A 27511-nucleotide genomic window follows, 5' to 3' on the forward strand; every position below is an offset into this window, starting at 1 on the left:
CTAACTGTGTCACTCAGGCTGGAATGCAGTGGTGTGATCATAGCTCGCTGCAACCTCAAACTCCTTGGATCCAGTGATCTTCCTGCTCCAACCTCTTGAGTAGCTAGGACTATAGATGTGTGCCACCACATCCAGCTAATTATCCAGCTAGATTTAAGGAGGTAGCAAACTTCAGGGAAAAAAGATTGATTATTTAGCAGAAGACATTACAAAAATGGCTCATTTTTGTGGAAGAGAAATTGTGCCTTATTTTATATAAAAGGTAAATTTGATATGAAATAAAGACTTGAATATAAAAGGTAAAATATAAAAGCCAAGCACTAAAGCTAAGAAAAATATTAAAAATAAAATTAATTCCATTTATTTAAATCTTGTGCTATAACCTACCTAATGACAGCTTCTAAATTACTTACAGAAGTATCTAGGTTGTTTTTGTTTACTTCCTTCCTTTCTTTTGTTTGATTGTTTTGGAGGAGTATTTTGTTTTGCTATTTTGAAAATCAATCTATCTTAGTTTCCTTTCCTTTTAGTTACTGATGGTGTACAGGAACACCACTTACTGGTACTTAAGTTGCTATCATGTGGGTTCTTGTTTCTTTTATTGGAACCCATAAGTAATTTGTTAATAATAGTTTTATTAAGGCAGGGCCTAACTTGTTGCATGTTTTATCATTTTTATCCTACTTATAGTACTGGGATTAAAAACGCACCACTGAAGCCAATAACAAACAATTTGAAAGTGTATTACACTCTCTGGCATAAGCACATTGCTGGCAGGGTAACCACTGCTGGGAAAATTCTGACTTTGGTGGAAAAAAATCTAGCCCTGAGTGTCTATGTAATTTGTGAATAAGGCTGTGGGTGGACTCAAATTCAGCCCTTGGCAAGGAGGGTGAGAGCACAGGGAGCAGGGCTGGCTGCTTTTCATGAGCACTTATCCAGGTGACTTAGCAGAAGCAAGAATAGCTTATGTCCTAGCAGGTGTAATCATTTGGCCAAATGTCATCCTGCTGGGGGTGACTTATCAATTACATCCAGCTCTGTTTTTTCACATTATATCATCTGAAAATAAGCATAGTTTGGTCTCTTCATAATTCGTTGTTGTTTTTTATGATCTTATAAAACCATAATCCATGTTATAGAAACAAAATGGCTGACTCTGGAGTTAGTCTTGCCTACATTCACCTCCTAGAAGTATCATTAGTAGCTGTGTGCCTTTGTGTGTCTTAGATTGCTGATACATAATTTGGGGCTAGTCATAATGCCTGATTTATAGGGTTATTGAAAGTATTAAATTGATTAGTATACATAAAATATTTAGAAGAGTCCTCGCAGACACCAGGGCCAAGTTATTTTCATCAGAGCACTTACAGGAGTTTGTAATTACATCTTTTTAAGTGTGATTGTTGATATCAATGCATTCCACTAGACTGTCAGCTTTATGAGAGCATTTACTTTATTTAGACTTGCTCATCATTAAGTACATAACATTTAGCCCACATTGAACAAAATGGGTACTATTTGCTGATAAGTAAATGAATAGTAATAAATATAAATGTTTATGTAGTGGAAATTCTCTTAAAATATTTAACACATCAATGTGATTTTTTAAAATCCTAAGATAATATTTAGTGCTTTCTGAGTTTATATGACTTTTATTTTGTCTTATTTCATCAGAGGGCTGTCAGGGATTAATGTTTACTGTACTATACCTAAGAAAAATCTGTTCACCATATTTGGCATTTTATTCCTAAATTAAGTCAGACTCTTAGAGAGCCACATACTCCAATTCCAGTATATTGACATTTGTATTAGTCTGTTCTGTCATTGCTATAAAGAAATACTGGAGACTGGGTAATTTATAAAGAAATTGGCTCACAATTCTGCAGGCTGAACAAGAAGCATAATGCTTTCATCTGCTCAGTTTCTGAGGAGGCCTCAGGAAAATTACAATTATGGCAGAAGGCAAAGGGGCAATAAGAACTTATATGGCCAGAGCAGGAGGAAGAGGGGCCGCCACATGCTTTCAAACAGCCAGATCTTATGAGAACGCACTCACTATCATGAGGGATGACAGTACCAACACACTCACTATCATGAGGGGATTACATTTCAATATGAAATTTGGGTGGAGACACAGATCCAAACTATATCAACATCCATATAATTATTTATTTTAAATTACAGTTCAGTATAATGTCCTAAGCTTATTCTGAAGGGCTTCAGAAGGACAGTTCTATGAAGTAACTTCAATATATTTACTACAAATAAGTGGCTGACTGTGTAATAGTGCAGAATTTTCTTGGTGAGGCTTACTGCAGGAACTTGTGGTCTTGATAAAAGGAGTATCTTCCTTTTTCTGAATAATTATTTTGTTTTGGCATGCAAAAACCACATATTTTTCTCACTAATTGCATTTCCTTGATGATAGTAACCACTAGAAAGCTCATAGTCAAGTTTATAGATACCAACTAATATGAGTTGAGGGTATCTAGGGTATCTATTCTAACTCCTGGTTTCATATTTTTTCACATTATTTTATTTTTTATTTATTTTATTTAACCTATTTTACTTTATTCCTTTTCTTTAAAAAAAGTCTCTGTCCTTTACAAGATAAGGTAAACCATAATAAACAAGGAAGCCAATTTACTGTATAATAATAGCAATCATTTGTAAAAGTATATATTGCTACAAAAGCAGAGAGAGAGAGAGCAATAAGAGGATCAGGATAAAGAGAAATAATGGATATTAAATATCTATTGTTATTTCAGAATGGTAAACTGATTTTCTTAGAGGAACTATACCTCCCTCTCCTCTTTCAATTATTCCAGAGGTCAAAGCCTTCTGTAAACTGTCCAGTTACTAATTGAGCCTGTGATGTGATGTAAGCCAGGCCAACTGGACAAAATATTGAAAATTTGGATGACACTCTTGGAAAAGAAGCAGTCATTTTGTTTCTAATGAAACTCCCTTAGAATAGAAGATATGAACCAAGAGCTGCTGGTGGTAACTGAACAACTGTGTGAAATTGTCTGCCTGAATAAAATTGTATGACTGGAAGCAGATCCCTAGAGCTAGAATCGTCACAGAATTATTTCAACTTTGTTTCTTGTTTGTTTGTTTGTTTGTTTTTGTTTTGTTTTCCAAGATGGAATTTTATTCTTGATTCCCAGGGTGGAGCACAATGGCATGAACTCGGCTCACTGCACCCTCCACCTCCTGGGTTCAAGCAATTCTCTTGCTTCAGCTTCCGGATTAGCTGGGATTACAGGTGCGTTCCACCATGCCTGGCGAATTTTTTGCGTTTTTAGTAGAGACAGGATTTCGCCATGTTGGTCAGGCTGTACTTGAACTCCTGACCTCAGGTGATCCCCCGCCTTGGCCTCCCAAAGGGCTGGGATTACAGGCGTGAGCCACTGCACCTGGCCTTTATTTGAACTTTTGAATTCAGATAGGCTGAAGAACTGTGGAGTTTGCTGACTACTAACAATATTCCAAATCAAACAATAAGTATATACAGAAGTGGAGGTGCCACAGCCTGAGTTCTCCTCCAGAAAGAATTGCATGGGACAAGTATACAAGGCCGGGTGGAGTATTTGGGGAAGTTATCCCCAGAATTAGGATTGGAGAATGGGAAAAATGAAACAAGAAAGAGGGAAAATTAACACAAGGGTACTTTTCTGAGTTGTTCATTGTGGAGGACAATATGAGCTTGATTTTACAAGGAACTGCTAAAGAACACTGAAACATATATATGCTCAGAATTGCCTGTCCAAAGGACCAAAAAGGGAAACATTCATCCACCAGCTCTTATCTCCATCAATCCAGACATTTCTGCAGAATGTGTTGGCTCCCTTATATTTCTAGGTTTCACAAGCTTAGTTGCAAGATGGATTTTACCAAAATAACTCATGCCAAAAAGTGGAGATGTGAGGTGTGTTGTAAGTGAAGTACTATCATGTTATACCTTCACAAATTATTTATTAAAACAATAGCTGGGTTAAAAGTAGATAGTATAGGAAACATGGCAAAAGAGGTATAGTGTAGAAATAAAACACGACAATGTAGAATCGACTGGAGAAAAATACAGGTTCTTCTTCCTTACCTAGGAAAGTGACTGTCTTTGTATGGATGTAAAATTGCTGTTTGAACTGCATCCTATTTACCTTAAGATTTAAACTGTAAATTACAAAGTCATGAAATAAGAAAAATTTGGATGTTATGCAAGTTTATTTCTGTGACCATCACTAAAGTCATATTTCCATTGTATTTAAAACAGGACTATATAGAAGCATAAAAGAAGGCAAAACACCATGTTGTCAAGAAAAGCTCCTTTTTGCTGAGAAGTCCAAATTGAATAAGACTTAAATAATTTTCAGCTTCATGTGTTTAAACTAGTTGTGTTTTCTGCTTTAAGCTAAAGTTTGTTCAACAGAAGAATAAAGGATAGAACAAAGCTGAAAGTAATATGACAACTTGAGAGATAATCCCTGCCTTCAGATCCCTTCTCCAGACACCTGTCTGCCATACCCTTTCATCTAGGCAGAGGTAGCAATTGCTCCCACTATGCAGTATTCACTGGAACTACAGTACTTGTATAAAGGATGATTATTTCTACATCTTTATCTCTGGTTATTAATTCAAAATCTGTTGAGAAAAGTGCCTAAGCTATGATCTGAGGTTAAGGGAGATACAAAGATTTTTCTATGGAAGTCCCACTTCCAAGATCTTGAATGATCTATGGTTCTTTATAGATTTAAACTCTGGTTATTAGCATTTGGAATTTGATACCCTGCTAATATTTTGAGGGATGCATTCTTTTCTCAGAAACCCTAAGGGAGGCTATTAGACCTGAAACAGTTTCATCCATTCCCCAGTCTCTGAGCTCACAAACTCACACTCTAGAATGTAATAACATACATTTTACATAGCTAGATCCTATTTTTACCAAAAAAATAAAAATAAAAATCATCTAGTCATGGTGGCACACACCTGTAAATCTTATCTTCTGGGGAGAATGAGGCAGGAGGATCACTTGAGCCCAGGATCTTGTGGCTGCAGTGAGCTGGTAGCACACAATTGTACTCCAACCTCAGCAATAGAGCAAGCCTGTCTCAAAAAAAAAAAAAAAAAAAAAAGTGAGTGTTTTTCAGAAACAAAATTCCTCCTCAGTAAACCCTTTCAGATGTGACCCTATAGTGTAAATAACAGATCTACCTAGAAAGCAGAATGAGATCAGCTGAGCAGAGAACTCACACCACTACCAGAAAAGGAAATCTGGGTGTGATTATTCTGTAGAATATGTTATGATGTTTGGACTGGTGCTCATTAAGTGCTGTTTCTCTTCTTTCTTGTACCAAAATGGGGGATTTGATTACAAGCTGGTACATTTTATCAAAGGCAGCAGCAGTGTTTAATAGCCTTGTCCACCAGATATTCTTCATAGTTCCACTCCGTTAGCTATATATACTTGGCTTTCTAGAATTACCCTTTAAGACTTTTCTCCTATACCAGAGTTGAAATTTCTGAAAACCAAATCCAGAGTCTAATATTGTGGTTAGCTAACTTATAGCATAAATTGAATTTGTAATATTGCACTTTCATATTAAAGTTACATTATTTATTGGGAGAAGTGGAACTTTAAAATTTAGTATGATGACATGTGTAGACATTTCAATGATGCTGTCAATTTTTGATCCCTAAATTCTGCTAAGCTTCATCAGTAAAAGCAAATCACTCTCTCCTTGCCCTAAAAACCTACAATGGAACCTATGAAGGTGTTTGCTTTTTGGGAGAAGGGTGACACTCCTGATGGCCTATCCCTATCCCATCACATCACATTTTCTCAAACATATAACAATATTCAAGTCCCAGAAAGGTCCTGGATTTAAGATACCAAATGAGATATGTAAGAAGATATCATTTACAGGAAAAAAGGGCAAGATTTTTCCAAATTTTCCCAAAGCAGAATAGCCTTTGAAGACTTGGAAATGAAGGGCACCAGCTAACAATTCATTGCTATTGTGAGATGAAGTAATGTTCTCTAAAACATGGTGTATCTTCTGAATCGTAATCAATATATGAGGCTGTTTCTACCATATCCAGGAGTCACTGATCTGTAAATCAAGGGGTGAACGTGATAGTAGTCTCTATTACTTTTACTTCTTATTATGTACTACAAAATGTTTTCTTCTTTTTCCTGCAACACTGCTTTTCTTGTATAGAGGGTTCTGTTCGTGAGGGTGGAAAGCTACAATCAGGAAACATGGCAGTGGTTACAATACGTTACAGATTGAGTCTGCCACCTAGCCACTTGGGCTTCTCATGCCAGCATACTAACAGGGAAAGAAGAAAATGACTGTACAGATTGGAGAATAGATTCTACCAGGAAAAATTCACGTTGATAGGACTGGGGAAGGAGGGACAAAACTAGAATGCAGAAGATCCTCTGAGATATCTTTTAATTATTTTATATTCAGAAGTAAATTTAATTTTAAAAGTACCACAGCCAGTACAGACAAAATTGTTAATGGGACAGATTCTTTAGGAATGAAGGATTGGGTCACCATCAAGAAACCATAGTCAGTTGAGATTTGCACAGGGGATATGAACTGTAGGTAATGGAAAAAGAAAAATATGCATCTGTGACCATGTTTCCACATGTAGAAATGAAAACTGAAGTAGTTATGAGTATTTCTTCCTTACATTGACATATATATGTTTATGTTCTGGCAATTTTGTTGTATTTCTTTCTTTCTATTTCTTATGTTCTTTATATCTAAAGTAAGATGTTAAAAGTCATAGCTCGGTATATACAGTATAGGCTATCAGGGAGGAGTAGTGCTTGGCTAGAAAAGTACTGAACATCACCCAAATGTACATAGACATTGTGGTATGTAAACTTTATATCTTCTTTTGAACAACCATATTGTTTTCATTTGTATAAGAAACAACTGTATCAGGTTAGTTTGAAATAAGATTTTGCCAGTGTATTTATATGAAAGTGAAATATGTTTTAAACCTATGTATATAGCTCTCAGGTTGAAAACTGATGGACTGTAATAATTTTGTTTCATGTCAAAATGGCTAAGCTATAACTAAAATTCCGGGAATCCATCTCTCTTTATACTTCTATTGGGATAGTGTTGCCCCAAAGGGAAATATTTACAAGTTTAAGAAGGCAGAATTGAAGTTAACACAAGATGCCAGTGGGTTTCAGCTTATCCTTCCTCTTCCTTTTCCTGCTTGAAGCTTTGCTTTGCAACTACCAGCTCTCCAGGCCAAGTTCACCACCATATGCAGAGAGAGTATCCTACCATAGATTTCTGCTTTGGCTGTTCTTTGCAGTTTTATGCTATCAGTTGGAATGACCTGGCTTCCTCGAGTTTTCCCTGGAAATATGCATTCATACCAATGCTTTCAGCAGGTTAGCAACTTTTCCCTAATCACTTAACTTCCCTTTTTAGATCTTGCTTTCAGCTCCTCCTGAAATTGTATAAGAAATACATTTTTTATTGTACAATATTCAAAGTGGTTCAGCTCTCCTGATTGAGCCTTGGTAGATTAACAGTTGATTTTAATACACTTGATTTAATAATTTGATGTTTTTATATAATTTTCCTGCCTTTGTTTCCAAGTTACCACTTCCATTTTATTTTCCTCTTGGTTATCTGAGTCCTCTCTGCTCTTTCTCCTTTTTTCCTTGACCCTTTAATATTAGAATATTCCAGTACTCAACCTTTGTCCTTCATATGGTTTGGGTTTTTGTCCTTTCCAAATCTCATGTTGAAATGTAATTCCCAATGTTCAGGTGAGGCCTGCTGGGAGGTGTTTGGGACATGGGGGTGGATTCCTCATGAATGGCTTGGTGGTATCTCTGTAATAAATGAGTGAGTTCTCATTCTACGAGTTCATGTGAGATCTGATTGTTTAAAAATACCTGGTACTTCCACCTCCTTCTCTTGCTCCTGCTCTTACCATGAGATATGCCAGCACCCCCTTTGCCTCTGCCATAATTGTAAGGTTTCTGAGTCCTCATCAGAAGTTGAGAAGATGCTGGCACCATGCTTGTACAGCCTACAGAACCATGAGACAAATAAATTTTTTTCTTTATAAATTACCCAGTCTCAGACATTCCTTTCTAGCAATGCAAATAGAATAATATAGTCCTCTTCTCAATCTACGATTAATCCTTCAGTGATTTTATGTAACCTTGCAGTTTAACATATTTGGTATAACATATTTTATACCAATATCCAATCTAACTGAAAATATTCTGGACTTTACCTTTAAAGTATATTCAAACAAGCAGAGAAGCAAGATGGCCAACTAGATGCAGCTAGGGGTAACATCTGCTACTGAGGGACTGGGTCACCGGGAAGACTGGCAACCTCTAAGCACATCTTTGAAAGGAAGGCATTGCGAGTGGATGGAAGGAGAAAACAGATGCTGGGCTGAAATAGGAGGAAGCTGGGATCCCTTCAGGGGGCTGTGTCACACTAGAATACATTCTTGGCCTCCAATAACTCCTGGGGCACAGGTCAGTTGAGCAGGCAAGGATTAGCCTTCTCTCACCAGGCATCCTTGAATTCCTGGCAGCAGGAGACTTCACAACCATAATGGACATAATTATTTTAAAACTCTGGAACCTTCAATAAAACAGAAGGAAACAATTCAATGAAATCAAGAATGCACTAAAAGATAAAGCATGGAAATTTAACAGAGAAATTAAATCAAAATTAAAATACGGAAGCAATTCTAGAGCTGGGAAAAAAACACTCCACAATTAATGGAATAGAAAATGCAGGAGAATATCAACAGCAAAATTGATCAAGCAGAAAGAAAGACCTGTGAACTTGAACATAAGTTATTTAAAAATACAGTCAGAGGAGAAAAGGTAAAAAATAAAAGGGACTAAAGAAAGCTTATTGTACAATATTCAAAGTGGTTCAACCTTCCTGATTGAGCCTTGGTAGATTATGGATTTATGAGACAGCATTAAAAGTGCAAATATTCAAGTTATTGTTTGTATGAAGACACCAATGTTTGAGTTATAGGGGTGTGTGAAGAAGAGAAACAAATGGTTAAAAATATTATTTAAAGAAATAATAGCAGAAAACTTTCCAAATTTGGAGGAAGATATAAATATTCAAATACAAGAAGATTAAATGTCAAATATCATATTCATTTGGAACAAGATTACACCAAGATATATTATTTAAAAATCTGTCAAAAACTAAAGACAAAAGATCCTGAAAACGTTAGGAAAAAAGAGTCAAATTAAATATAAGGGAGTTCTAATAAGACTAGCAGCAGATTTCTCAGAAGAAATTTTACAGGACGTGTGATGTAATGATATAATGTATGTAATGATGTAATTTATGTAATGATGTTACATAAATCACGGATCTTGAGTATGAAGATTAAAAGATAATACTATTAAAAATAATAGCTACAATAATTTGGTAAATGCTATACAATATAGAAACATTTAAATTGTGAAATCAAAAATTTAAAATATCAGAACTGATGGTGGAGTTAAAATGTAGATTTGAAATGAAATAAATCAAAATTCAGCTTAACATAGCTTTTTATAACTATAAGTTGTTTTTTGTAAGCCTCATCATAAACACAAAACATAAAACTATAGTAAATATACAAAAGATTAATAAAGGAATTAAAACATTTCACTGGAGAAAATTACTTGCCACAAAAAGGAAGAAAACAAAAGAGAAAGACAGAAACAAAGGATGTACAAAACAGTCAGGAAACAATTTTTTAAGATAGCAGTAGTGATTTCTTACCTATCAATTATCACCTCATTTGTAAATAGATTAAGATATTTAGTCTAAAGGCATAGAGTGCTGATTGAATGGAAAAGCCAGACTCAACTATACACGTCTACAAGAGACTTGTTTTACATGTAAGGACACACATATACTAAAAATCCAGGGATTAAAAGAAATATTCTAAGGAAATGGAAACCAAAAGAGAGCAGTAGCTATAGTTCTATGATATAAAATAAGCTTTAGGCCCAACTGGGGTGTATATTTTATAAACATATATACACCCAACATTGAAGCACCTAAATATATAAAGAAAATACTAATAAAAGGAGAAATTGACTGTAATGCAATAATAATAAGTAACTTCAAGGCTTGCTTTTAACAATTAAGAGATTCTCCAGGCAGAAAATAATTAAGAAAAGATCAAGGGCGAGCTACATTTTAGACCAAACAAACCTAATGGACATATACAAAATGGTCCATCCAGCTATAGAATACACATTTCTCTAAACTGCAGGTGGACTGTTCTCCAGGATAGATGATATGTCAGTGCATAAAACAAATTTTTTAAAAAGTTAAGAAGATTTAAATCATATCAAGTATCTTTTCTGACCACAAAGGTATAAAACTAGAAATCAATAATGGACGCAATTTCAGAAAATTAAAAAGAACTTGGAAGTTAAACGACATGCTTCTAGAAAAACAATGAGTCAAATAAGCAATTAAAAAGAAAATTCATATATACTTATGTATATGCATATGTATATACGTATATATGTATATATAGAGAGAGAGATAAATGACTATGGAAAGACAATGTAGCACAACTTACGAGATGCAGCAAAAGCAGTTCAACAGGAAAGTTATGGTAGTAAATATTTATACCACAAAAGAAGAAAGATTCCAAATAAACAAACTTTAGTACGCTTAAGGTAGATAAACAAGAGTATATTAAGCTCACAATTAGCAGAGTAAAAAAATAATACAGATGATGACAGAAATAAGTAAAATAGAGACAGAAAAATCATACAAAAGATCAACAAAAATTAAAATCTTTTTTTTTATTTTGAAAGGAATAAAATCAACAAAACTATGGCTAGACTAACTACTAAAAAAAAGAGAACTCAAATAGAATTATAAATAAAAGAGAAAACATTACATTTAGCCTAGACATACACAGGATTATGAGACACTATTATGAACAACTATACACCAGCAAAACGGATAATCTAGAAGAATGAATAAATTCCTAGACACATACAACTAACTACAACTGAATAATAAAGAAATAGAAAACTTAAACAGAACAACAATGAGTTAGGAGATTGAATTAGTAATAAAATACCTTCCATCAAATAAAAGGGCAGGATCTATGGCTTCACTGTTTTATTCTACCAAACATTTCAAAAAAGACTTATCAATTTTTCTCAATCTCTTCCAAAAAGCTGAAGAACAGGGAATACTTCTAAATTAGTTTTAAGAGGCCAACATTACCCTGATACCAAACAAAGCCAGACAAAGACATTATAGGAAAAAATACAAAATAATAACACAAGTATTATCTCTCATGAACATAGATGCAATATCTCTGATGAACATAGTTGCAAAAATCCTCATCAGACTACTAGCTAATTGAATTCACAGAATATCAAAAGAATCATTCACCACAATCAAGTGGGATTGATCTCAGAAATATGAGTGGTTCAACATATGAAAATCTATAAATGTGATATGCCACATTAACAAAATATAGGACAGAAAAATATATGATTATATCAATAGATTCAGAAAAAAATTGACAAATTCTTTTTATGATAAAACCTCTCAATAAATCAGATATAGAAGGACTATACCTCAACACAATTAAAGTTATCTATGACAAACCCACAGCTAATGTCATGCTTAATGGTGAAATTTTAAAGCTTTTCCTACACCATTAGAAACAAAACAAGGATGCTCATTCTGACCACTTCTATTCAATGTAGCACTGAAAGTTGTAGCCAGAACATTTAGGCAAAATAAAAAAAATAAAAGGCGTTCAAATTAGAAAAGAAGAAATTAAATTTTCCCTATTTGTACATAATATGATGTTATATACAGAAAACCTTAAAAACTGCTGAAAGAGATAAAACTAATAAACAAATGTAGTAAAGTTGCAATATATAAAATCAATGTACAAAATCAGTAGCATTTCTATATACCAACAACAAACTATCTGAGATAGAAGTAAATAAAACAGTTCTAGTTATAATAGTTATGAAAGGAAATTCTTGGGAAAAAAATTCACCAAATAGGTAAAAAACTTGTACACTGGAAACTATAAAGCATTGATGAAAGAAACTGAAGAATGCACAGATAAATGGAAAGATATGCTATGCTCACAAATTGGGAGAAATCATATTATTAAAATATTTTTGTTACTCAAACTGATCTAGAGGTTCAATGAAATACTTATCAAAAGACTAGTAATATTTTCCACAAAAATAAAAAAATTATAAAATTTGTATAGAGCCACAAATGACTGAATATCTAAAGCAATCATGAACAAAAAAGATGAAACTGGAGACAAAATATTACCTAACTTTAAAACATACTACAAAGATATAATACTCAAAAGAGCACAGTGCTAATATAAAAACAGGTACACAGACTGATGAAACAGAATAGAGAGCCCAGAAATAAGTCAACTGATTTTCAGGAAAGATCCCTAGACCTTACAATGGGGAAAAAACAATCTGTTCAATAAAGGATGATAGAACAACTGGATATCCACATACAGAAGAATGAAACTAGACCCTCATCATATACCAAATATCCATGTCAATCAAATCAAAATAGATTAAATATTTTTGGAACTGTAAAACTACTGAAAGGGAATATAAGGGCAAAACTCAATGACATTTGATTGGGTGATAATTTTTTGTATATGAACTCAAAAGCACAGGCAACAAAAACAGAAACAGATACATGGGATTTTGTAAAACTAAAAAGCTTCTGCACAGCCAAGAAAACCACTGACATAGACAGACAACCTACAGAGTGGAAAAGATAGTTGTAAACCATATATGTGCTAAAGGGGATTAATAGCCAAAATATATAAGAAACTCAAATAATTCAACAGTAAAACAACAACCCAATTAAAAATTGTCTAAAGAATTTAAATAGATGTTTCTTAAAATAAAATGTACAAAAGGTTACAGATATCTGAAAAGAATGCTTAATTTCACTAATAATCAGAGAAAAGCAAATCAAATTCACAATGAGATTGTACTATACTCATGTTAGAATGATTATTATCAAAAAGACAAAAGATAACAAGTGTTAGAGAGATGGTGAAGAAAAGGGAACACTGAACCCTGTTGATGAGAATGTAAATTAGTACAGCTATTATGAAAAACCAAATGGAGGTCCCTGAAAAAGTCAAAAATAGAATTATCATATGATTTCAAGAATCCCACTACTGGTCGTATTTCCAAAAGAAATGAAAGCAGTATATCAAAGAGATATCTGCACTTCCATGTTCATTGCAGCATTATTTGCAATAGCAAAGATATGGAACCAACCAAAGTGTCCATCAAACAATAAGAACATGTGTTATATGCAAAATGGAATACTATTTGACCTTTAAAAATAAAATCATGTCATTTCTCTCATGGATAAATTTTGAGGACATTATGTTTAGTGAACTAAACCAAGCATGGCAAAATAAATTCTACAGGATATCACTTAAAAGTGAAATTGAAAACTGTTGCCCTCATAAAAGTAGAGGATAGTATAATGGTTACCATAAGATGGGGGTTGGGAGGGCGGGAAGGGTTAGGGGATGTTGGTTAAGAATACAAAATTTCAGTTGGTTAGGAGAAATAAGTTCAAGCTATCTATCATCCAACATGATGACTGTAGATAATAACAAAGTATTATATACTTGAAAATTGCTAGAAGAGTAGATTTTATGTGTTCTCGCCACAAAAACATTTTAAGTATGTGAACTAATACATATATTAATTAGCTGAATGTAGCCATTCCACAATGTATACATATTTTAAAACAACATGTTGTACACAGTATGTATAATTGTATTTGTAAAATAAATAAATAAGCATGCAAAAGAAATTTTGACCAAACATGACCACATTGTGCAAAATGCTTAGGTAAATACAGTACGAGTATTTTAAGTATCATTTTTACATTAATCACAATGTATTTTCTTTATAAAAATTATATTTATAAAAAATTATATTCTTTATAACAATTTTGCTCAATGGCAAGCAAAATTTGAGTTGTACATGCTTGTAAAAGAAGAAAAGAAAATCTACAGTAGCAATGAATGATGAGAAAGTAATCTAACCAAAATGTCATATTTCACTTACTTTCATCTGTATTATAGTTAAGTCAAGATAAGAGATAATTTTAAGAATTATTTTAGAAACTTAAACACAACTTTGTTCAGTACTTACTACTTAATAATACCAGCTATATTTAAATTTAAGTAAACCAGGACAAAGGAGAGAGTCGAATCCAAGAAATCAATTCCAGAAACAACAATAAAAAAAAAGGAATAAAAAAAGGAGGTAAGATTAGATGGATTTGAATTGGCTGCCAGAGAGAAAAGAGAAAAATAAACCTAACTGCAAAAACCACATCTCAGAAAACATTTCCAAATGTGATTGAGAGTGCAGTCTAGTGGTTTATGTAGCAATGTAGAGCAGAATGTCCATCAGGAAATCAAAAATACAGATGTGACCATGAGCCAGTGACCAGGAAGTCAAGAAGATAGCTTAAGAACAACCAGCCTCACCATAATGTTTTCAAGACATTTGAAAAGATCTGCCTTCTCCACAGGACAAGGCTATAATGATATGTGGAGTTTACTTCATGGTTACAGATGTTTTTCTTCCTTATAAGGATGTCATTCATCTCCCTACTCTTTCATATAAACAGCAAACAGCTATTTAATCTAAAAGTAGATACTGGAGAAAAAGCACTAACAAGTTATGACTCATTTAAGAGGTAAATGTTGCTCACAGAGAAATAAATTTAATTCAGGGATATATTTTTTGAAAATACTTTTAATAGTGATTCTAAAAGAATATAAAGTTTGACAATTCAGACCTTACTCTGATTGATGTTTTTGTTTTATTTTTTAATTCAAAGCAACTCTATTCACTAATCTTCAGATAATATTTATAGTATCATTAACTTTATTATTCATCTGGGTAGTTTAAATTATGTCCAGTTGTATAGTTCATAGAGGCTACCAGAATTAGTTTTATTTAGAAGGCTTCCATTAACAGGGATTTGAGATGAACACATATATACCCCAGAAACAAGGATGAATGGCCCAAAACCTTGCCAACAGAAGCATGCAGCAGAGTTATACTATGACCAAACTTGTGTACATACACATTGATTTGATGTTGTGACATATTCCAAGTCTAATCATGGAGCAATATAGATGGTAATAAGAAGGTAATAAATATTTATTCTTTAATCTACATGCAAGTATTGATCTAATAATATAAAAATGTTCTCCCTTTGAAATTGTAAACTTTTTTACATCATGGACCATATGAAGAGTATTCTGTAATGCCAAATAAGGATCACATGTGGTGATGAATCATTAAAACTTTATCAGCAAAAATTATCATTCTATGTTAGGTAATATATTAGTCTGTTTTCATGCTACTATGGAGAAATACCTGAGACTGGGTAATTTATGAAGGAAAAAGGATTAATTGACTCACAGTTCCACATGGCTGGGGAGGCCTCAGGATACTTACAAAAATAGTGTAAGGCACCTCTTCACAGGCTGGCAGGAGAGAAAATGAGAGCAAAGCAAAAGTGGCAGCCCCTTATAAAACCATTAGCCCTTGTGAGAACACACTCACTTGAGTAGAGCAGCATGGAACTAACTGCCCCTATGATTCAATGACCTTCCACCAGGTTTTTCCCCTAATACAGGGCGAATATGGGAATTACATCCAGGATGAAAGTTTGATACAGCCAAACAAGATTATTCTACCCCTGGCCCCTCCAAAACATCACATCCTCACATTTCAAAACACGATCCCACCCTTTCAACAGTCCACTGGAGTCTTAACTCATGCCAGCATTAACTCAAAAATCCAAGTCCAAATCTCACCAAGGCAAGTCTCTTATACCTAAAGGCCTGTAAAACTAAAAGCAAATTAGTTACTTCCTAAGTACAATGGGGGTACAGGCATGGGATAAATACACTCATTCCAAATGAGAGAAATTGGTCAAAATTGAGAGGCTGCAGACCCCATGCAAGTCTGAAATCCAGTGGGGCAGTCAAGTCTTAAAGCTCCAAAATGATCTCATTTGACTCCATGTCTCACATCCAGGTCACACTGACACAATAGGTAGGATACCATGGTCTTGGGCCTCTCTGCCCCTGTAGCTTTGTAGGCTACGTCCCCCTTCCTGGTGGCTTTCAGAAGCTACTATTGCATGTCTGTGGCTTTTCCAGGTGCATAATGCAAGCTGTCAGTGTATCTAGGATTCTGGTGTATAAAATATAGAGGCCCTCTTCTCACAGCTCCGTTAGGCAGTGCCTTAGTGTGGATTCTCTGGGGGGGCTCCAACCACACATTTCCCTTCTGCACTGCACTAGTAGAGGAGCTGCATGAGGGCTCCATAGCTGCAGCACACTTCTGTCTGGATATTCGTGCATTTCCATATATTGCCTATTTAGATGGAGGCTCTGAAACCTCAATTCTTTTTTTTTTTTTTTTTTTTTTTTTTTGAGACAGGAGTTTCCCTCTCATTCCCTCATTACCCAGGCTGGAGTGCAATGGCACAATCTCGGCTCACCACAACCTCCGCCTCCTGGGTTCAAGCAATTCTCCTGCCTCAGCCTCCTGAGTAGCTGGGACTACAGGCGTGCGCCACCATGCCCAGCTAATTTTTGTATTTTTGTTAGAGATGGGTTTTCACCATTTTGACCAGGATGGTCTCGATCTCTTGACTTCATGATCCACCTGCCTTGGCCTCCCAAAGTGCCTAGATTACAGGCATGAGCCACCGCGCCTGGCCCCAAAACCTCAATTCTTGACTTCTCTACACCTGCAGGCCCAACACCACAAGTTAGCCAACAAACCTGGGGGCTGTTGACATCTTTTAGCCTCAGCTAGGAAGCAGGCTCCAAGTCCCAAGACTGCATGAAGTATGAAGGTCCTGGGCCTAGCCCACATATCCAGTTTTCCCCTAGGCCTTTGATCTTGTCATGGGAGAGGCTGCTGTGAAGCCCTCTGACATGCCCTGGACACATTTTCCCCATTGTCTTGGCAATAAACATTTGGCTCCTTATTATTTATGCAAGTTTTTGCAGCTGGCTTGTCTTTCTTCTCAGATAATGGGTTTTTCCTTGCTATTATATCATCAGGCTATAATGTTTTTGAAATTTTGTGCTCTGCTTCCTTTTTAAATATGTTTCATTTTTTTAAGAATTTGAAGCAATTGTTTTGTGAATGAATAAAGCTGAATATTTTAAAAGCACCCAGGTCACACTTATGCTGCTTAGGAATTTCTTCCACCAGATACCCTAAATCATGTTTCTTGTGTTAAAATTCCACAGATCTCTAGGGCACGGGCAAAATGTCACCAGTCTCTTTGCTAAAACATAACAAGAGTCACCTTTGCTCCAGTTCCCAATAAGTCTCTCATCTCCATCTGAGCCACCTCAACCTGGACTTCATTGTTCATATCACTATCAGCATTTTGGTGATAGTTTCTCCAAATAGTTCGTTCAAAACCATTCAACAAGTTTATAGGAAGCTCCAAATTTCCCCTATTTTCCTGTTTTCTTCTGAGCCCTCTGAACTGTTACAACCTCTGCCTGTGACCCAGTTCCAAAGTCACTTCCACATTTTGGGATAACTTAATAGCAGCACCCACTCTACTAGTATCAGTTTTCTGTATTAATCCATTCTCACACTGTTGTAAAGAAATACCTGAGACTGGGTATTTGATAAAAAAAAGAGGTTTAATCAACACACAGTTCTGCATGGCATGGGAGGCCTCAGGAAACTTTCAATCATTACTGAAGACACCTGTTCATAAGGTGGCAGGGGAGAGAATGAGAGTGAAGCAAAGGGTGAAGCCCGTCATAAAACCATCACACCTCTTGAGATCTCACTCACTAGCATGAGGACAGCAGCATAAGGGTAACTGCACCACTGATTCAATTATTTCCCACTGGGTGCCTCCCATGACTCATGGGGATTATGGCAACTACAATTCAAGAATAGATTTGGGTGGGGGCATAGCAAACCACATCAGGTAAGATATATATAGATAGATAGATGATAGATAGATAGATAGATAGATAGATAGATAGATAGATAGATAGATATAGATAGATAGATACACACACACATGCACACAAATTAATTTTGTTATGAAATCATATACAAATATGGAAATCACATTAAAATATTTTTAAGAATATTTCACTATGTATAAGAAATTATTCTTCAAGAAACTGGAGGAGGGATAGATTCATACATAGACAGATCAATAGATAGATATCTCTTCATTGAGCCCTATCCTCAATCTACTAACAAAGGAATGACAACAAACAAATACTTTCAATAACATGTGACCAGATGCATAAATATATGTTGTGAAAGACACTCAGTTACTCATGTGAAACCAAACAGGACATTTGCCAATATAAAAATTCTTAAATATGCTAGAATTAACTCTTATTTTCACCAAATCATGTGCTTTTAGCAAAGCATGTTGTATTTAAGAAAAATATCATCAGTTGATAAAAACATTTGTTTTCTTTCTTTTTATAAATTTGTTTTGCAATTTACCAAAGAAATAATGTTTTAGTATCAAAGAGGAAAACCAGCTAATCTCAATTTAATCACATATAAGTAATTTATCAATCCTATTTTACAAATGTAAGTGATTTGTCTGAGTAAATCTATAGCAGAACTGTAATTATAACCCTCTTCTTGAAGCAGTGCTACCCTTGGCCATTGCACATTTCCTTGAGTCTTGCAGATTTATAAATGGAGAAGACATTTATTTACTTATTTGGAAGTATGAATATGACTTTTTTAAAAGCAATAGATTCAGAATTTCAGGGTTTTTTTTTTTTTGTCTCCAAATGTCTTAAATCCTTTATAAGTCCTCAGTCATTAGTTTATTGTTAAATAAAACTTAATTTTCTGATAAATTTTTGTAATGTGGTCTAATTTTTCTTGTAGCAAATCCAGCAACCTGAATCAAACTAGTACATTTTCTGGCTTCCTTTTATTAAAAGAAATTACAATAATTTGAGACAGACTTTATGTCCTGGGGCAGATTTTGTAAGCACTAAAGTTTGGTTTTGCTGAATAAGGAAAAGAATAAAACTCCATTGGCATTTTTACAGGTTTAAAGCCATAAGACAAGATGTTAATTTTTTTAAAGAAGAAAACACAGAACTATTTATCTGTCTTCATGTCTATTTCTGTCCTATAACCATCAGCCTAATAATAGGTCAATTATAGATGTCTAATTTCTAAGGTAGTGATGTGCAGACATTGCAGATAGCTGGTACCTAGCCAGTAGGAGGGGCAATCCCTACCATTATCTAAATCTGTCAATTAATTCTATTAAGTGATTTTACTTGTATGCTATGATGCTGTAGAAAGACTAGAAAAAGGCAATGCAGCAATTCAAAAATCAAAAGACACCAAATCAATATAAAAGTTCAAATGGAACTAGACTGTCAAGTGGGAATGCTAGAACTGGGGAAAGACTACCAGCTTTCTTAGAGTATGGAAGATCAAAGACAGAGATTCACTTCAAAAATATTGATGCTATTATGAAGATGGATAATGACTAATTCTATAAATCTAAAGACTTCAGAATAATTTAGGTTACTATATTATAACTCCTTGTACTGAAGACAACTTTGAATTTCCAACTGAAAGATTAGGAATCTCTTTATTCGTCAGTAACTTAAATTGCAGTCATCAATTGGATAGGAGTAGTTAAGTGCCACTTAGGGAGTCAAGGAATAGAGTAAGTGGCCTCCATGGTCACCTTCAGTCATCATCTTCTAGCTGTAACAGCACATAAAACTAAACTACAAAGAAATTTATTTATAAATAGATAATTGTGTCTAAAAATGAAAAACTGCCTCCATGAAGCCATGCTGATTTTATTTATTATTTTTTATTATTTCCTGATAATTTAACCTTTGAGACAGCATTTGCCTCCTAAAACTGACCCTTGGGTGTTTCTCGATGTTTACAAATATTCAGCAACTGGATGGCCTATTATTGTGGGTTATGAAGTAAAAATCAAGAATTTGTAGATCCTTTGTCCTTCTGTATATTTATCACCATGGCCTTGGGCAAGTTGTTAAATGTCCATAATACTGAGTGATGAAATTCATAATTCAAGGTGTAAAAAATTGAATGAGTGATGAAAATTTCTCATTTTTAATATCTTGCCTTCTTTAAAGGTGGATATGCTGAAAGCCTTTCTCTTTTTTGAGTTCAAAGAAAAATCTTTCAATACATAATATAATGAGATATTATTCTTTCCTTGTTAGTGACAAGAAAACATAGAATTCAGTGCCTATCATTATAATGGTTTAGGTTGAAGATAAAATTCTCACAGGAAAATATAAAAATTTAAGCCCGTTTTCCCTCAATTTATAACAAAACTCATATTACCTTCTGGTTTTGTAATGGAATACTAATCTCAGTTTATGGAGGCTGTTGTGTTCCTGTATTTCTACATTTTTTTTTTTAACCCTCAAACTCCAGTTAACAGTTTTACTGAAATAATTCCTGGCTATATTTGCTAAAATTATTTTTGTTGCTTAGATTTTACAATGAGTAAAATGGCAATAGTCCCAACAATTCAGTAGGGTTTAATAAAATTATGCGATTTATCTCCCGTTGTCAAGAACTGCAGAGTATAAACCTTGGAAGACTGAATTGCCTTGCAGTAGAGCAGAGAAATGGGAGGTGGGGACAGGTGTGAAAGGGGATGGGGGTGTGGCCTCTGCAACACCAATTGAACAACTTGTCAGGAACAATTTGTGAGTCAAGTTTTCACTGTTTTTATTTCATGCTTTCCTTTTAAACATTACATAATAATATCTTTGTGACATTATATTTATTCTCTTTAATTATAATCAGCATTATTTACATTTGCTCATTCTCAGAAATTGAAAGAAAAGAAAAATGTCACTTGTAGACATTAGAAACTTAACACTATGTAACTATAGAGTTATTCTGTAAAACCAGTATACAATCAACCGAATCCCATAATCATGTGTCTGAATGATTTTATTATTCACTATTTTAAAATTTGTAAAAAAAAAAAAAGTTTACATCTTGTTTGGTGAGTTTCCAAAGTATAAATGACTATTGTTATTTCTTTATTTTACTTATTCCATGCTTAAATTCTAACAAGGACACTTAGAGTAATAAAAAATTATTTTGCTAAAAGCACATTTGGATAAAAATATTTATAATTAACAGATTTTGAAAATGGACCTTTGTGAAGTTATCTGCCTTCCAAAACTCGCAGTTTAGGTGATGCTCTGGTGTGCCAACTAGCCTTGCCCTCTCTAAAGCAGACACCTAAGTAGCACTGCAAAAAAATCAAGAAAGGGTGCTAGATCTCCCTGGGTTCCATGTCAACTGTGAAATTCTTTCATTCATCTTCCATTCACCTGTTTGTGGAACTGTACTTGCATCATCAATGTAATTTCACAGCTTTAACAATGAACTCGTTTGTAATTAATGAGCTCTATTCTTGACATTATTCCCTGTGTTTATGGCAGAAAATAGCTTATCAGTCTCTGTTGAACTGTACTTGAAATTCTGCTTTAGATATTGGAAAAACAGTGACAATGTCTGCTTTACTAGAATATGAATATTACACATGACATTAAATAAATTTGCTTTATGTGACCAGGTGGTAGTGATAAGATTGATTCCTCCACTGCCAGGTCATTTGCCTACCATGTTTTAGAACCTTTTATAATTTACCATTTGGTAACTAAGCCACTAAAGCAATATAATGTAAAGAATAGAATAAAGGATTTGCATAGCCTTGACAAAATTACTTAAATCTCTGCTTCTGTCTCCTAATTTTTAAGGTGAGAAGTTTAAGATGGATATTGGGCAATATCCAACATCCTTATAATACACCATATGATTCATAGGTTTTCTTGGTATTTTGTATCAGCGTTGTTTATGGGAGCATTTTGCTGCTTCTCTTCTCCTTCCTTTCCATTTTCTTCTTCTATTCTGATTCATTTTAATCATGCTTATGCCTATTTATATTACATGACATCATCAACGTTAATACGGGTTATTATCTCTGTATTTTGCAGATGTCCATCAATAAGGCCTCCAAAAACTCATGTTTTTAATGTTACTTAAAAAAATCCTTAGTGGGATACAGTTAATCATGATCTCTACATTATTTATACATTATGGAGTATATACTAAATACTATACATTATATACATTTTTCTTCAATAAAGACCCAAACTTTTCAAAGAGGTCCTGGTTCATAGACCTCCAACTACAGGAGGCTTAATTGATTAAGACTGATATTACAGTGCTCTCAATTCTATCTTGGTGTTTGCTTTGAAGTCATGCTTTTTGCAGGGAACCCCCAGCCTATGCTTGAACATGGAAAGCATACGAAGACAGCACTGCCACCAGGAGACACAGACGTCTCCGAGGACTTTGACTAAAGGACTCCCTGCTGGTTTTACTAAGACTTCCTTAGCCTGCTCAACTGTCTAGAGAGCTTCTATACAACTTTTTCTCCCTCTTATTCACTTACGTCCCAAAACTCTTTCAGAAATTCTGTTTCCTCTCCATTTTCTTCCACACAGGCTGTTCTCAAATAATACCCTCACACATTTAATCCCATCTTGGCATCTGCTTCTCAGAAACCCTGGACAGACACGGGTCCCAAATAATAGAGATGAACAATTACCTCAATATTTAAAAGCTAATATATAGAATCTAAAGAACCATAAACTTCAGATGTATTGAGGTTAAATAAAATATAAAGACAAGGCAATCAACAAATAGCAAACGGGTTTATATCCACAGTCCAAAATTTTCTTGTGTTCTCTCTGTATAGAGGAAGAATTCACTATTTAATTCATTTCTACTGCAAATCCTAGACCTGCATTGGTGCGATACATACAGCATCTCAATGCTCATACCAACATCTTTTTGGCAAATAATAAAAAGTTAAACTCAGAGTGGCTAATGCTGAACATACACACCTATGGAGTATTGAAATGGAAATCTAAATCTCAGTTGCAAACTCATTCTTAGTCCTTCACTCCACATTCTGTTGTATGATGGTAGATTGTAAGATTAAGAAAATAGAACAGCTGCAATTTTTCATATTGTTTTGTTTCACATGGCTTGCTCTAACTCATAGTTGCTAAACAAAAATCAACAATAAAATTAATTGTGATGAGTGCATTTATGTCAAACCTAGTTGATTGTACCCAGGGACTTGTTCTTTTGTAAATGGTTGATTTTGTTTATTATTAAAAAAATAAGTTTGTCCAGTCTTCAGAAGGTAATGTGGGGTTACTGATATGTGCAGGGATATATTTAGAATGCAAAATGAACTTGGTAGAATGAAATAAACTTAGAACAGCAAGATGAAGTTTAAAGGAGACAACATGTGGCCCTGATTTTAAGTTCAAAAGATAATTTTGTAAGTACAGGATGTGACTGCTCAAAGATGAGACCATTTTTCTTCTGAATGTAATATATGGGTTGGTCTTCTGGAATGACAAGAGTTCATGGAAAGGTCCAAGATTTTATATGACCACAATCTCAAAATGAGCCAACAGTGTTACTCTAATACTTAAAAAAAAAATCTACTTTTTGACTGTGCTAATTTACATATTGCAGTATAAAAGAAAGTTAAACACACAGATCTGGAAGATGGTTCCTGGTTTTAGGCACCAACTTTAAGAGGAACTTTCATAAACTTCAGTGTTATGGAAAGTATGCTGAAACAATATCCTGGATTAGGGTTATGATTATCCATGCATTCTACAAATATTTATGTGCACGCTATAAAACAGATCTGAGCTGGATAATGGGATGAAAAAATGATCCTTGCTTTCAAGGAGTTCAAGACTTACTACAGGTTATCTGTGCATTTAAGTAAAGAGAACGTCTTACAGGAAAATGCAAGTTGCCTTCAAATATTTGAACACATTTTGATAGGTAAGGTTTAACTTTTTTAAGCCTGGGTCCATTAAGGCTGGTTTCAGAGAAAGGAAACTGGACTCCTGAAAAACTGATGAGAAATTGTTATGCTCCCAGTATGATACTTAAAATAATCCTTCCTCTTAAGCAAGAACTTCTAGCCCCCAATCATAGACACAAACATGGCAAATCCTACAGCAACCTTTGGCTTGGAGCTTGACTACGCTCTCTTCAGAGGAAGCGTAGTACCTATTTTACTGTCACTTTCTCTGAACACTGAGGGGGCAAGAGAGGACTTAGTATTATTATATTCCAGCTCCTAATCACTTTAGAAAATGAGTGATTAGGTGATCTTCTAAAGATCACCTTCCTAGAATCTGACATCCAGCCTAATACATTGCTTTGCACTGCTTCAGAGAATAGTAGGCAATGGATAACCCAAACACCTCTTTTCCTGTCACTGTTACTTCTTTCCTATGAATGCTGCCTCAGTGTGTCTGCTGAGCTATTTGCCTTCTTTTCATCAGATGTATATAAAAAGAAATATGTTGCCTAATAAAAATGAAGCACTCAAAAAAGTTTGTCAAATATATGTAGAAATTAAACTATAATCAGTGGGTAGAAGTTGCACCCAACAAATTTTCACAAGAATAGGAGAGAATATTATAAAATTAAAAATAATAGACCAGGCTCAGTGGCTCATGCCTGCAATCCCAGCACTTTGGGAGGCTGAGGCAAGTGGATCACCTGAGGTCATGAGTTCAAGACCAGCCTAACCAAAAGCTGAAAACCTGTCTCTACTAAAAATCCAAAAATTCGCCAGACTTGGTGGCAGGTGCCTGCAATCCCAGCTATTCGGGAGGCTGAGACAGGAGAATTGCTTGAACTTGGGAGTGGAGGCTGCAGTGAGCCGAGATCTTGCCACTGCACTCCAACCTGGGCAATGGAGTGAGACTCCATCAAAAAAAGAAAGAAGAAAGAAAGAAAGAGAGAGAGAGAGAGAGAAGAAAGGAAGGAAGGAAAGGAAGGAAGGAAGGAAGGAAGGAAGGAAGGAAGGAAGGAAGGAAGGAAGGAAGGAAGGAAGGAAAAGAGAGAAAGAAAAAGTATTTTCTGAGGTAAAATCTTTCAGTCATTGAAAAATTCAATAAAAATTATGGATCACATTACTTAAATATATTATTCAATTTCTTTCTACATTTCTACATTGAATGATTTCTATGTTGGGTGGAAAATGTTCTACTGGTAAATCTCTGAGTCCTCTTCCAGTTCTAAATTTGTAGTTCTCATGTTTTCAATGGGCAATCCAAAACTGCATTTATAAAGTTGGTCTCATGTAATTGAGTAAATGCCTGTAGCTGATTTGTAAATTTTCTCAATGACAATGTTTTCTGACTGTATTATTTGTAAGTTTACTTGACCCTCTTCCTCTCTTAGTTCATAACATAATGAGTGGCATTTAGCACTACAATTTCAATTTCTTTATTACTTCCACATTAGTTATTTTTAAAGGAATGTTGTAAAAATGTATCATTTTCATGTATCTGGATTTTGTCCTTTTAACTTTTAGAGTGCAAATCAAGTTTAGTCAAATATTAAATTTTATCCAAACATACAAGATTGTTTTTGAAAGCATGACTAAAACCTATTACTTTTTCCTCAGAGAATATTTATTGGCTCTATAAATTGGAAAGACTGTCCTCATGTGGAAATGGTATAAAAGGTGTAAAATTCAGGCCCTTGAAAAACTCCTAACACGAGAGTCTTATTTTTATACTACCTCGAAAGACAATGTATGCTGGCAGTATTGAACATTATAACTAAACTTAGTATTTATAAAATATACTTTATTTAATTTGGTGCCAGAATCTCTCTTTAAATAAATACTCATTTATAATAAAATAACAATAATAATAATTTCATTCATTGTTTACTATTTTATAATACCCCAAACAATATAGTTAAAGCAGTACAGCCAAACCTCAAATCTTAAAACAGTCATGACTAAGGATTGTAAAAATACTTTGTTCATATGGCAAAAAGCTATAAATGGCTTATTTCAAAAGAGAAAATATTATTGTACCTATGAGACAAATAATTAATCAAATTTTTGTGAAAAATGAATGGAAAAAATAAAACATACCATCATCTCTGATCCCATAGATTTCTCCTTTATTTGACATTTCCTTTTCTGAGGTACCTAAGCTGTATCTCCTAAATGTTTTAGCTAGGAAGCAGGAATCTAACATGTAAGATAAAGTCATCTTTTTCTTTTTTTCACAGTAATCTTTCAAATAACATCTTAAAGTTCTAGAATGGAATTTCTTTTTCAAATAAATTAAGTACAAACATTACCAGATATTTACTCGCCTATTATAGTGTCTGGAAGAGGTAGTCACATGTACCTAGAGCTGTTCTAAAATATGACAGAAACCTGGGAAAGTCAAATTTTGAATATGAAGTTTCCTTGATGTGATATCTAAACATGTGATGCTTATAGAAATGTTCCAAAAAAAAGTCTCACTCTTTCACCAAGGCAGGAGTACAGTGGTGCTGTCTCAGCTCACCACAGCTTCTGCTCTGGGTTCAAGTGATTCTCCTTCCCTATAGGAACCCTAAGCCTTTGTGCATAAACGACACCAGTCAGTGTACCACCATGTTGGTTCATCTTGAAACTCAGTTAAGTAGAGGGAGATTAAGGAAGCTCTTCTGTAATTGTGAAATGATAAAATGTTAATGACACCAAATGTTGACAAATTAGCCATTTGATTTAAGACGATTTTTATATGGTTCTGCTTATATAGAGGCAAGATTAGATATAACCATTAATTATTATCATTATATCACAAAGGAAATACTCTATTTTTTATATAACAATTTTCCTTGAATCAATAATGTGTCAAATACATGGTACAACACCAATTTTCAGTGTAAATTCAGAATCTGTTACTGGTTTTGGACCTACTGAAAATTGAAAATGCTTTTCTTTGCTCTGGTTCCAAGTCTTTCAGAAAAGTATTTATCGATAAGTGTGTACTTCAACAATAGTAATGACAATGAGTCTTTCTTATTTCATGAGTTCACTTGATTTGAAAGTATTCAGGCAAAAAGATCATGCAGAATGCTGTTAGGAATCTTAATGAAAAAGACAGGTTCTGAATAGTCTGCAAGTTATGTATCTGGTTTCAAGAGATTTTTTCATAAATATATTATGTCAGAAACAGGTTAAAGATCATATTCTTGCTTGGCTGTTTGTGGAACTGTTTTTTTCTTGACTGATATTTACCTTTAATTTTGAATGCTGTCTACTTTGTAAAAAAAAAAAGCTAGTGTTTTAATCAGTTTAAGTCTTTTGATAAATATATTAAACATTATATAACCTGCACACTTGCAAAGTATCACTTAAATTTCATTTTTAAAAATGTTTACTAAACATGTTGCTAGAACGTGCTTGATGCATGAGACATTATCCTCAGTATGAATCCTCTA

This window comes from Callithrix jacchus, chromosome 11 (assembly GCF_049354715.1).
Source record: "Callithrix jacchus isolate 240 chromosome 11, calJac240_pri, whole genome shotgun sequence".
Lineage (NCBI taxonomy): Eukaryota > Metazoa > Chordata > Mammalia > Primates > Cebidae > Callithrix > Callithrix jacchus.